Source organism: Saccopteryx bilineata, chromosome 4, assembly GCF_036850765.1.
Source record: "Saccopteryx bilineata isolate mSacBil1 chromosome 4, mSacBil1_pri_phased_curated, whole genome shotgun sequence".
NCBI classification, from domain to species: Eukaryota; Metazoa; Chordata; class Mammalia; order Chiroptera; family Emballonuridae; genus Saccopteryx; species Saccopteryx bilineata.
Genome location: NC_089493.1, coordinates 260,913,536 through 260,927,014, shown reverse-complemented (window position 1 = coordinate 260,927,014; position 13,479 = coordinate 260,913,536). Strand labels below are relative to the sequence as shown.

Below are 13,479 nucleotides of genomic sequence, written 5' to 3'. Positions count from 1 at the left end.
AGGGAGAGGAACATCGATCTGTTCCCATATGTGCCCTGACCAGGATCAAACCCACAACCTCTCTACTCCAGGACCATGCATTAACCAACCAAGCCATCTGGCCAGGGCCATCATTTATTTTCAACATTAAAGATATTTAAAATTTTACTCATTCAACAAATGCTTATTGGGCATCTCTTAAATGCCAGACACTGAATAGGCACTGGGGACATAACTATTAAAGCATTCAAAAATATCTATCGTCATGTAGCTTATATTCTGGTTGGGCAAGAAAGAAATGAATAAATGAAATTAATATATAATATTTTAGATAATTATAAGTCCTTTGGGAAAAATAAAGCAGAAAAGGGCATAGGGCAGCAGTTCTCAACCTGTGGGTCGCGACCCCGGCGCGGTCGCCTAAAGCCATCGGAAAATACATAATGCATATCAGGTATTTACATTCCGAATCATAACTGTAGCAAAATTACAGTTATGAAGTAGCCACCAAAATTATTTTTTGGTTTGGGGTCACCGTAACATGAGGAACTGTATTGCGGGGTCACGGCATTAGAAAGGTTGAGAACCACTGGCATAGGGGGTAATGGGGATCAGGTTAACTGTTGCAGCCAGGGCAACAAGGCACCTACGTAACAACCCAGGGAGAGGAAGCAGCAGGTGCAGACTCCCTAAGGCAGACCTTGAGGAGAAGTGTGGTGAGAATGGATAAGGCACAGCCAGGGACCTCAGCTCAAAAAAAACCAGCCTGCACCAGATCACACAGGAGCTTGTAAGAATTATAGGAAATTTAGCTTTGATTGTCTGAGACGGGAAGCCACTGAAAAGTTTTGAGTGGGGAGGTTACATCATATAATTAAGAGTTTTCAAAGCATAACTAGGGCTGAAATAGTGAGAATGGAATTTCAAGACAGAAGAAGGGAGGGTAAAGGGGGGGGGAATAAGTGTAGCCTAATCAAAAATTAATCTAGCTATCACAAGAGATACCACAGAAGGGATGTTAGAAAAAAGAAGACAACAAAAGATATGGCTAAGCAAGAGCTAAAGAGAGAGGAGGTAAACTGATCTCAGTGTTTTAAAAAAAACAACTAAAAAAGCATGAGAGGATTGATTTTCAACAAGCAGAGTGAGATAGTGTCAAAGGCTTCACAGAGAACAAACAGTATGAGGCTGGGAAAAGACCACTGAATTTTAAGTATAAAGGGCTATTTCGTGAATTTTTGTAGCACAGTCTTGGCACTATGGTGGGATCACAGTGGCTTTAAAACAAATGGAGGCCCTGGCCGGTTGGTCCAGTGGTAGTGTCAACCCAGCGTGTGGATGACCTGGGTTCAATTACTGGTCAGGGCACACAGGAAAAGCACCCATCTGCTTCTCCACCCTTCCTCCTCCCCTTTCTCTCCTCTCTTTCTTCCCCTCCTGCAGCCATGGCTTGACTGGTTCAAGTGCATCGCCCCAGGCACTAAGGATGGCTCCATGGAGCCTCTGCCTCAGATGCTAAAAATAGCTGGGTTCCAAGTATGGCCCCAGAATGGCAGAGCATTGGCCCCAGACGAAGGTTGCCAGGTAGATCTCAGTCAGGGTGCATGTGGGCATCTACCTCCCCTTTTCTCACTTGGAAAAAGAAGGAAAAATAAATAACAAATGGAGGCAAAGGTAAAAACCACTGGCTTAAGAAATTTTCCAGTGGAAGGAAAGACAGTAGCACAAGTTAGAGAAAAGAGGGGAAAAATGAAGGTCTAGAGGTTGAGGAGAAAGATCCAGGGGCCTAGGAGTAACCGAGGATGACAGAAAGCAGAAGACTGGAAGAGTGCTGGAGAGGATAGAGAGTGGGGGAATGGGCAGGGACCAAGCTTCCCCGAGTCTCCTCGCCAACTCTAGAAACTGCCTTGAAGGTGCTGTTTCTTTTGATATTTTTGCTGTGTTTGTTTTGTTCTCCTGAAGTACTATATTCACAAATGCACCAATCTCACTCAGATTTCTCTCAGCTCACATAATACCTGAACCTCACCTAGCTTGTCCCCATCTGCTTTATCTTAACTACAACCTCTTGTTCTGCTCGGAAACCTAAACAGGATGCAAAATGTCCAGGAAGATCCAAGAAAGCTTGTTAGATGCTGCCTGACTGAGATCTGCTCTGTACCAGGCACTCCAACTTAGTGGTGTGAGCCATCTCAGCCTAGTGCTGTTTGAGCATCTCATTTACAAAGCCATTGGAGGTGCTGTTTTGCTCCCCAATACACAACATCTGGGCCTTGCCATGCAGGGCAGCCTGGTTCTAAGTAGGAGGTAGGCAGGAACAGCTGAGCAGGACTTGGGAATTTCACCCCCTACATACACATCCTTCTTTAATTTTTCCTTAAAAGGCTCACACCCAGTTTCATTTTCACACACAAAGAGGTCCTTTGTATTTCATTATGACCAAGTCACAAAAGTAAATGTTTTCCTTTAAAAGGAAAGTGGGTGTGGATGATGGTCGCTTGGGTGGAATGTGAATAAAGAAAGACTTTCCTCCCAGCAAGCCGGACTTCAACACAAAATGAAATTACACTGAACTTCCAATTTGGCAACAATGCTTTTATTTCAATTATTTGTTTGTTGGGTTTTTTTTTCCTGATCTGTAAGGGATTTTGGAAATATTTTAAATTTAACCATGCTGGGTAGGAAGAATTCTTAAATCGCTGAAGCAAGTTCCACTGCTAAATAGAAGCAAATTATTCTCCATGCTCTTTTATTTCAAAAGTCGAGGGATGATTACTAAACTTTTCAAATACGTTTTAATATCACTATAATATATATGTGGAATATATTTTCTACATGGAAGCTAGAAGCAAGCAACCTAACCAGAAACAGCTCAACAGGACCATTGCAGATCGCTTCTATAATTAACTAATGCACTGTACAGCCAGTAGTCACTGCCGTCATAGCCACTGACATGCAGGTTCCCATTAGATTTGGACAGGTAGTAAAGAAACAGTGGAGCCACAGAATGGGGGGCCATTCCTTTATTAAAGTCTCGCACCAGCCAATGAACAAACACACAGGGAAAACACTTCCCTCTGGTTCCACAACCAGGAGAATCTTCTCTGGTTCCTCCTAGAATCAAAGGAGCCCAACCAGTCTCAGCGGAGCTCACAAAAGCCCCTCAGCTCTGGTTCCCATCTGCACACCTTCTCTCTCTCTCTCTCTCTATGCACAAACTGCTGGCCTCTTCTTCAGCACTCTTCATTCTCTCTGCAAACATGGCTTCCATCCCTCCACAAACATTAGCAAGACAATGGCCCTTCCCAAGCAGGAAGGTAATTGGCAATTTCACAGATCACATATCTGGCTCTGCCCAGTGCCATTTTTTAACACTAAAAGTGAACAAACTCAAAAAGTGCAAATGTTACAAACTCATCTGCCCAACATGCACACACTTTGGTTTCCTTCCCACCACTACACTTTCCTGGTTGGCCACACGAAGCATCAGCACCCCATTTCTTGCGAACTGTGGAGTAGACAAATATCTGGAGTGAGCTAATTCAACGTGTACTTTCTAGATTCTTCAACCCTGCTGACAATATAGTCTCCATTCCAGGTGTTACTATTTTCCCTGAAGGCTTCATGCTCCTTTTGGAAAAGAATCCTAAAGAATATTAGCATATACATAATCAGAAAGTGTTTAAGTGTTACATGTCACAAGAACTTCCACACTGAAAATGGAAACAACAAGGCAAGGCAGGGCAAGGAAGCTTGAAGAAATTTCAAGGACAGCCAGGACAGGCTTTCTTTTCTCAAGGAAAGACTTTCTAGCACAGCGGTTCTCAACCTGTGGGTTGCGACCCTGGCGGGGGTCGAACGACCAAAACACAGGGGTCACCTAAAGCCATCGGAAAATACATATTTAAATTGAGAACCGCTGTTCTAGCACCTTTAAAAGGACTCGTCAGCCTCTCTCTCATCTGAGCAGTCATAAGTACAGGAAGACTTATAGACAGGCATTTCCACTTGGAAAAAAAAGTTATTAATTCAATAAATATTTATTGAACATCTTTCCCTGTGTGGCTTGTGCTTTTTTCTCCCGAGGCCCACATTTTACATCCTGATCCAACATACACACATACATACACCAGCTTCAAAAACAGGATTTTGATTAAAAAATATTTATCTCACCCTGTGCAATGCATTCTGATATTTTCATTTCTATTGAATCTTTTTTACTGCTTATGATATCTCACAACCCAGATTTTATGGCCCAGTTTTCAAAAGCACTGTAAAATGTCTGGACCCCATATTAGACACTGATGACATTGTGTCTTCTTTCAACCTTCACGGTAGTTGTAGTCCAGAGTGGGAAATATTCTAGAAGTAAACAAATAACTTGTGATCTATTCTATGAAGGTAACCAAGATGGTACTCTGATAAAATTAGGAGACTTAATTTGGAAAAATTCGTCAGTGAAGACCTCTTTGAAGAGAGAAGTAAGCTGAGACCAAAAGGATGAAAAAGAGACAGACATACCAAGGGCAGGGGGAACAGCATTCCAGGGAGAGGCGACCCACATTCCACAAGGCTGGAAGGAGCCTTTTGAAGAACTGGCAGGGGGCCAGTGCGTCTCCCTGTAGTGAGAGTGGAGAAGGGGTTAGGAAATGAGGTTGGAGAGAGAGGCAGGGATGTAGCACGCAAGGATTTGCAGGCAATAGTAAAGAGTTTGGACTTAATTCTAACTGTAATGGGTAGGCCCTGAAAGATTTTTGAATTGTGGTAAATTAGTTTATGCAGCTAAAGTTACTACAAATCATTCTGTACTTTGACCTTCATTGTTGAAGATTCCATACTTCATTTTCAGAAACTTGCCAAGGTCCAGAAGAACTGATTGGCTTTCCGGTGATTTTGAAGGCAGCATGTACAACATGAGCTCATGTAACTGATAAATAAATGGAAGAATCCCTTTTGGGAATGAAAAGGACAATGGTGGCAAAATATATACATTCTCTCCACTCAAAATCAAGTGCACTTAAGATATCCCTATTTTAAGGCACAGGTGGGTTTTTTTTTAATAGCTGCATAAAATTGTTCATATTGAATCTGTACAATGTGGAACACAGTTTGGTATTCACAAATTTCCATCTCCCTAACCTGTATATGGACAGCTGTGCCTAAAATAATAGGTGAAAGATTACATTAGCCAGTTCTCTTGGTATTCCCATTTTATGGCTTTTGTGGGAATGCGGTTCAAGCTTGCCTGCTATTTTATTTAATACGCCTCCTTGTAAATTCCAGCTGTTGACCATGTAATTAATCCCTGCATGGAAAAAGTATTGGCATTTGTTCCTGCAATACCTGAGCTTCATCCCAACAGGATTATATTCATCATAGCCCTTTCCATTACTTTACAGTTGTTCCTCAGAACCATTCTACGTTCCACACAATTAATATACACCAGGACTGCTCCCAACTTCAGCACAGTTACTCAACCATGACTTTCATTTATTCTCCCTGATTTGTAGTCACTGAAATCTAGGATTTTAAATAACAAGCATCTTCTATGTTACTCCTAGAAAGGTTAGTACTTAAGTTGTTAACTTATTGTAGAATGTGGTAACTGGAATAAACATGGTGGTTAGATCTTGGTAACTGTATGGAAAAGAAGAGACAATATTTCATGTTTATCCTTGGCCACAGGATTCTCTCATTAGGTTTTTCTTTTTCAGCTTTCCATTATCACATCTTACCTTTTTTAGTCACTCAGTCTTTGTGTTCTCTTCTTTCTGTACATTTATAGAAACTTGTTTTCCTTTATTACACCAAAAAAAAAAAAATGGCTGAGAATTTCAAGCACTTCCCTCACAAGAGTATTTGCCTTTTGATAGAGGCCAAAGTTTAAGATAAAGAGAAAATTCACCTGCTTTTTGTCCAGAAAGTGACTGGACAAAGATCCAAAGCCTGCCTGTCCCTGTCATGTCACCTTGTAATTAGTTCTTATACTATACATCTATATGGTCAATTCTGTTCACTATAACATGATATATCAAATAAGAACAACACCTATATTATTGATATTGATTTGATGGCAAAATAAATCCCCAAACATTTTTAAAAATTCACAGTTAGTGCTCGTTTTGGTAGCACATATACTAAAAATTCACATTTAGATAAGCAAATTGATGAAAGATCATCAAGTTGGCAACAATGTCTAGAAATCAGTTTTAAAAGTCCAAAATTAAAAAAGAAAAGATTAAATTTTTTTTTATTCCTATCTGAAAATTTAGCCTAGGATCTGGGAAATAATACATGCACTAATGAAGAACAGCTGGATTTTAGACAAAATTATGAAAGTAAATCACACATTTGACTAGGTATGTTTATTTTAGGGTAGAGATCAAGAAGATACATTGCCAACCCAAATGTAGATGGATTTTAATATGTTTTTGTAATATATAAGTTAAAGGCTGCTTTGTAAAAGCTTATACTTATTTATCAAATTCAACCTATTTGTCAAATGGGAAAGAATTTGGAGTGAATATAAATTCTTGATTGAAAGAGAAAGTAGAAAACTCGGTGAAGTCTACCTGAGTGCAAAATTTTAAGAAGAAAAATGTTGATAAAAATTTCTTTAGGATTTTCTAGTTTATCATTTCCTCTAGTATATTTTAAGGTCCACAGAGTGTTTCTGTTAGCTATAACACAAGAAGCACATAAAAAGAAACAGGGTCAGTGTTCAAATAAATTTATTTCTTCAACCAATATTATTTGATAATACTATATTTAAAGTTGTGGGAGGTATAAAAGTAAATTAGACATGGAATATATCCTAAAAAAACTTTTTGGTAGGGAAGAAAATATAAATCTGAATGATTTAATACAAGATGATGAATTAAATCTATGTATACTATAATAAATTTCTTATAGATAAAAAAATATCTCCATCAAGAAATTCCCTTATTAGTTTTAGAGAATTTTCAGAAATATACACATTAATGTTGATATATGTTAAATATTATTCTTCCCAACCCTGTAACAGTGGTTTTGTTTTTTTGTATTGTGATTTATTTTATACTTTTTAGATTAGAATAGGACTAAAATTTTATAAACATTTCCTTCAAAAAATAAGAATATAAAATTAAATCATTATAATGAATTTTAAACCCTAAAAACAAGTTAGTGCAGGTATAGAAATTACACATCTGGAGGACAGCTTTAGAACAAAGTCTATCTCAAATGTTATCTCATCTGTATAGAAACCCGTCAACATTCTTACCATAGCGAAGGCATGGCCCACAGGGCAGAAGGCCAGCTTAAGCAAGGCTTTGGTGTATAAGGTTTTTCAAAGTTTATCCAACCAACATGTCTGTGTGGGCATATGTAAAATTGTTAATGTTCAGTACTATATTGTTACTGCTTCAATAATAGGTTCCTTCTCTTCTTAAATCTCAAATTAATTATTCCTTCATATCCCTGCATTCTCCACTTCTGCAAACAAATGGCAGGGGGGGATTCACTCTGTAGGCTGACTCTTACCTGCCCTCCAAGATTCTTCATTATATAGCATCTGGGTTGACAATTACTTAAATAAAAGTTTATTCACTTTTATGTAAATATGGAAAAATCACTTATTTTTTTTTAAAAACTAGATTTAAAAAATTTTTTTTTTTACTGCAAGTTAACAAATTACTGGTGTCTGCAGTTCCTAACCTACTCTGGACCCCTCACCTCCTTGTGGGCAAGATGAATCCTCTATTGGCTTACAAGCATCAGCTCTAGGACTAATTCTCCTGGGAACTGGGTAGAAGGAGGAAATGGCCATCCGGATGACCTCGAGAACAATGTCATCTGCTCACCTTGTCTACACCAGTCACTACTCCCTTTGCTTGTAAGCAATCTGCCAGGAACAACTGGATATTCCTCTTCTTCTAAATCAGAACGCATTGCCAGGAAAAGAATATTCTACTGGGTGGTTGAAGCTGAAACACTTAAAAAAAAAAGTGCAACTATAATTATATACATTAAATTGTAATATGGTTTGTGGTAAAATGCTTTCTAAGTAACAGCTAATTCACAATGGGATTTTTGAAGTGCAATTCAAAATAGTACTCATGGAAATGCTTTTATTCACCCAACAAAGAGCCTGTGTTAAGTTGCTTGTGATTCAATTATAGTCACGTCAAATGACAGCTGCAGTGTTTTCTCCTTCAATGCCACAGCAATAGCCAAGAACACATCTTTCTGATGAGGCAAAGGGCAAATGCTTGCCCTACTTCCCTGAACCTAAATGCACCTCAGTCTTCTGCAGAGAGAGGGCTGCAAGGGAACTACCTTTAACTTTATATTTTTCTTCCTATTTCAGTTGATACTCAAGACCAGTGGTCCTCAACCCCCGAGCCACGGACTGGTACCGGTCCGTGGGTCATTTGGTACTGGTCTGCAGAGAAAGAATAAATAACTTACATTATTTCCGTTTTATTTATATTTAAGTCTGAACAATGTTTTATTTTAAAAAAATGACCAGATTTCCTCTGTTACATCCATCTAAGACTCACTCTTGACACTTGTCTCGGTCACGTGATACATTTATCCGTCCCACCCTAAAGGCCAGTCCGTGAAAATATTTTCTGACATTAAACCGGTCCGTGGCCCAAAAAAGGTTGGGGACCACTTCTCAAGACCATTGCCACTGTTGATACAAACTCTTCCAATTTTTTATTGATTAGAAGAAGTAGGTTGGGCCTGAGGAACTGATGAAATTTTAATGATCACCTACATGTGTATATACTACCTATTTATATTCAATTTTCTTTCGGCAATAAAATGGAAAAGTAATGTTAAATTTTTTCATTTTCCTAAAAGTGAAGCAGATACCACACCCCTCTGCTTTCAATGCTGTAGAACTTTGATCTGATGAAATCTTAAAAGCCAAAAACTGTTGGGGAGAATACCGTCATAACTCATGTTCCGTCTTTCATTCTATTATTTTCTTGATTCTATGTCTCTCTCCATAATCCCTGCTGAGACTCTGTGACTCACATTGATTTGTCTAACAGTATGTGCAGCTGAACCTGTACCTTTCCAACCTCATAGCAGTTCTACTATCTTTTACTACGCTCCCTAACCACGTTTAAACTTTTTTCCATGAATAATTTAGTTCCTAGGTCCCAAAGTATAGTAAACAATAACCTCCCAAAATGAGACTTAATGAAATTGGTTAAACACAAATATTCAGAATAAAAGGTTCACGAGTGGGAAGAGAAATCACAATGTGAGGCACAGGATATAAGTCCAGGATTGAACAAGTAAACTTTTAAAAGATGGTTGTTCAAAAGATGTGTATGTGCAATTCTGGTAAAGGGAAAAGAAAAGACAATGGCAGTAGGATACTTTCTCACTTGGGAATTCTGAGGAATTACAGGAAAGGCATTAAAATTCTGAAAATTTGGAGGAATTCCCCAGATGCACAGTTGAGACATGAGGTTGAGGGGGAGGTGGGGCAGAAAGGGAATTGAGAAGGAAGAGTCTTCAGGGACTTCAGCTTTTCAATCTTGCTGTGTTTTCATCTGGAATACATTATTCCAAGATACTTCCACACTAACTCCTGAATCCCCTTCCTGAGCTTAAAACCATTTCTGCTTTATACTAAGAAAACTACTGTAAAGTTTTCAATTAATTTTAAAGAACTATAGTTTTATGTTACTCAGAGAAATTGTTCTTTATTGAAGACAGACAAGTAGAGTCTAGAAGATCTAAGTTACATTAATGCAGAAATAATGTATGAACACTGAGAGGAAAGGGAACAAACTGATTGAATGCAATGCCAAGATCATGTGTTCTATTAGTGTTATTCCACAGACTTTAGGCAATAAATCAGAATTTTTTAAATGAAATCTCTAAAATATTATTTCCATGCTACTACAGGTTGTTTTGTTAATTGAGTCTTTAAAAATAGCTTCTTGCCCTGGATGGTGGTACAGTGGATAGAGTGTTGTTCTGGAGCACCCAGGTTGATGGCTTGATCCTGGGGTTTCCAGCTCAATCCTGAGGTGGCTGGCTTGACCCTCAAGGTTGCTGGTTAGAGCTCCAGTCAGGGCACACATGAGAAGCAATCAATGGCACAACTAAGTAGAAAAATGGGTTGATGCTTCTGTCTCTCTCTCTCTCTCCCCCTCTCCCCCTCTTCCTTTCTCTTCTTTCCTATTTCAAAATAATAATAATAATAAATAAATCTTCTTAATCCATTTACTTTTCTCCATCTCCACAGTCTACCCAGCTTAGTTACCATTCTTGTTTTCCTGAAGGACTGCCCTAGCCTCCTCACTGGTCTCCTCACCATCCACTATAATTCCTTCCAATCTTTGTCCACGCTTTAACCAGAATAAACTTTTCAAAACAAAAGAACAACAAAAATGTTATCCTGTTCTCAGTGATAGCCTACTGATTTTACAATCAAGCGGAGTTCTTCACATGGCCTCACATCCTCCCTTTCTGGCCGTCTCACCCTGTCCTTCATTACACTGCTGGGACCACTCTGGCTTATTGACTTTCTCTTCTTCCTTCTCCCTGCTCAGCCTTACCTAATGTCTGGAGAACACTGTTCTCTGCCTCTTATCATCATATCAACTCTTGTCATTTGTCAGATCTCAATTCAAGTATCATTTTCCCTGAGCAAAGCACTTCTTAACCACCTCCCAGACTACATCAGAAACCCTTGTAGTACCTTATACTTTCCTGTGTTTTTCTTTCATACTAATCCCAGTTTGTCCTTATATTTCCATTTGTGTGATTATTCATGTAATTTCTCCTTTTCAATAGATTGTAGGTTTCCTAAGGACAGAGTCTATCTTATTAATAATTTATTTCCCAAGATCTAATACAGCACCTGTTAGTAAAAAAAAAATGTTTAACAAGTGAAGAGAACAGACTTATGACTGTCAAGTGAATATCACTAACTATACATTTTTAAAATACCCCCTTTCCATTCAGTGACTGTTCATTGGTTAATGCTGATAAACCATCCAAAAAGTTTATGAAGGGTATTTTTTTTGGTCAACTTCATTATACCCTTTCTTAAAGTGAATTAAAAATACCTTTCATGAATTTTTGATTTGGGATAAACACAAACTTTATTGAAAATTCACTTAGATTATTCAGGCTAACTCTTTTTCAACCTAGGTCTAAATTTAAATATTAGTTTCTCTAGAGAACCATTCTGCATCCCTCAGCTAAGATAAGTGCCTTTTTCATGTAAGACCAAGATTAATATTTCTTGCAGGCAGGAGACTCTTAAAAAATTCAGGAACAGAGTCTCTCTCCACAGTGCCCTGGGGCCTCATGGTCATTTTCTGGAACCAGTCAATAGGCAAAAAGAATCTAGCCAATGTATACCTGCTACTTAAATGACACACCTTTCTTCCTTTATTTCCATTGGTAAGAACTTGATACACGGCTACACCCTACTGGAAGGAAGACTGGAAATACTAGTCTAGCTATATACACAGGAAGAAGTACAGTTGTGGAACTCCAGGAAGTATCGGTCAATCTGCGTGCCAGGTACCCAACCTTTCAAATGCCAAACCAAAATTTATGTATACTTTGTACCAACAGAATTATTCTGGTATTTCTCATTAAAACCGTTTAGTATGGAGACATCAAGGCAGCTCCAATGGGAGATAAATTTTAAATTGATGCCCTGGCCTACAGTCAGCAAGTCTGCATCAAACTTGACTGATGCAATCTCCAAATTAGTTGAGAGTCACTGCAGCATCTACCTCCCAGCAGCTGCCGCAGAGCACTGCTAGAGCGAAGACTTCCGCCACGCCGGCCACCCACGCTGCTGGACCGAGAAGGCCTCTGCATGGACACAGATGGCAGCAGGGAAGGCGGCGGGATTTCTAGCACTCGGGCTGCTAGATGGTGTTTGTGGAGGGGGAGGGGGGCGGGCGAAGGGTGAAGGGCAAAATAGTGACTCTGGACCAGGAAAAGTTAAATAATGACAATGTGTGTCCTTACACCGTTCATGCCACAGATGCAGAGGAGCCGCTTTAAAGGCCTCTCCCACTCTGCCTGTTGCAATTGCTTTATCCTTACCTTTATTCTAGGTGTTCTTTAAGGATGAATTTCACAGTTCGAATGAAAGAAATAAAAGTATTTTAAAACATTATATATGTGTTTTCTTATAAACAAAGAAGATATACAAGGAAAAAGCAAAATACGGGCCGTTGACTTGCAGGCGCGGGCCTCTTACCTTGGTCTCATGCGTGGCCTGCGCAGGCGCGAGAACGCAAGACCGCAGCCGCTGGAGTGCGGTGTCAGGGTGGCCGTATGGGCCCTGCTCCCCTAGAGCCCTTCCCTGCCCGCCCGCACGCTGTCAGCTCCGGCCTGGCTGTAAAAGGAAGGCTGTTGCTCCTTATGAAAATCCTGGCAACCTAGGGTCTCTTGACAAGACATCTAAAAATGTTGGAACTGAACCCTGGCCTGTTGGCCCGCAGGTGTGTAGAAGTTGCAGGTTCGATTCTGGTCAGGGCACACAGGAGACGCGGCCATCTCCTTCTCTACCCCTCCCCCTCTCCCAGCCTGGCTGAATGGTTTGGGCAAGTTGGTAGGTAGGTGGGTGAGGGGAGGGCACTGAAACTGGATCCATGGCCTCGCCTTAGGCTCGGAAATAGCTTGATTGCCCAGTAAGGGAGCAGCGGCCCCAGATGGGCAGTTCATCGTCCTGTAGGGGTCTTGCCAGAGGATCCCAGTTAAGGTGCATGCAGGAGTCTTTCTGCATCCCTGCCTCCCAGCCTCTTACTTAAGAAAATAAATAAATAAAAATAAAAATGTTGGAACTGGATTAGTGGGGGCTCCAGCATGGGGTGATATAATGAAACTGCAGATTCAAGTGGATAAAAAGGGAAGATGGCAGATGCCAGGTTTAAAACATTTGGCTGTGGTTCTGCAATTGCCTCCAGCTCATTAGCCACTGAAGGTGTGAAAGGGAAGACGCTGGAGGAAGCTTTGACCATCAAAAACACCAATGTTGCCAAAGAATGGTGCCTTCCCCCTGTGGCCCTGCATTGCACCATGCTGGTTCAAGATGCGATCATGGCCGCCAGAGCTGATTACAAGCTGAAACGAGACCCTAAGAAAGGCGAGGTGGAGAAGAAATGAGCCCTCAGCGAAGCTTCCAGCAGGGCACTTAAGCAGCTTGCCCACCCGACCCCCCCGGGGCAGTCACCGTAACAGTAGATTTCAGAAGTTCCTTGCACTACAGTGAAAGAGCTATGCCATACGCACATTTGCTGTTCACATTGTGGCTCTAATGAAAACAAAATACACATTTTAATTGTTCCGAATCCTGTGGTTTCTTTCAGCCCACTTTTACTGCCCCAACCCAGTTTATATATTTTGAACTATGTGTATGGCCTGAACACTGAATCTATATGGAAATCTCAAATTTTGCTAGTCTACAAAGTACACAAAGAGCTATGTTACCTGAATCTCTTTGGGGGAAGATTACCAATAGAA

At 40.1% G+C, this 13,479-nt stretch overlaps 1 pseudogene; it reads left to right on the top strand.

The window, feature by feature from the left end:
* The first annotated feature begins 12,223 nt into the window (after positions 1–12,223).
* On the top strand, positions 12,224–13,122 carry LOC136335693 (iron-sulfur cluster assembly enzyme ISCU pseudogene; annotated as a pseudogene).
* Positions 13,123–13,479: the final 357 nt, after the last annotated feature.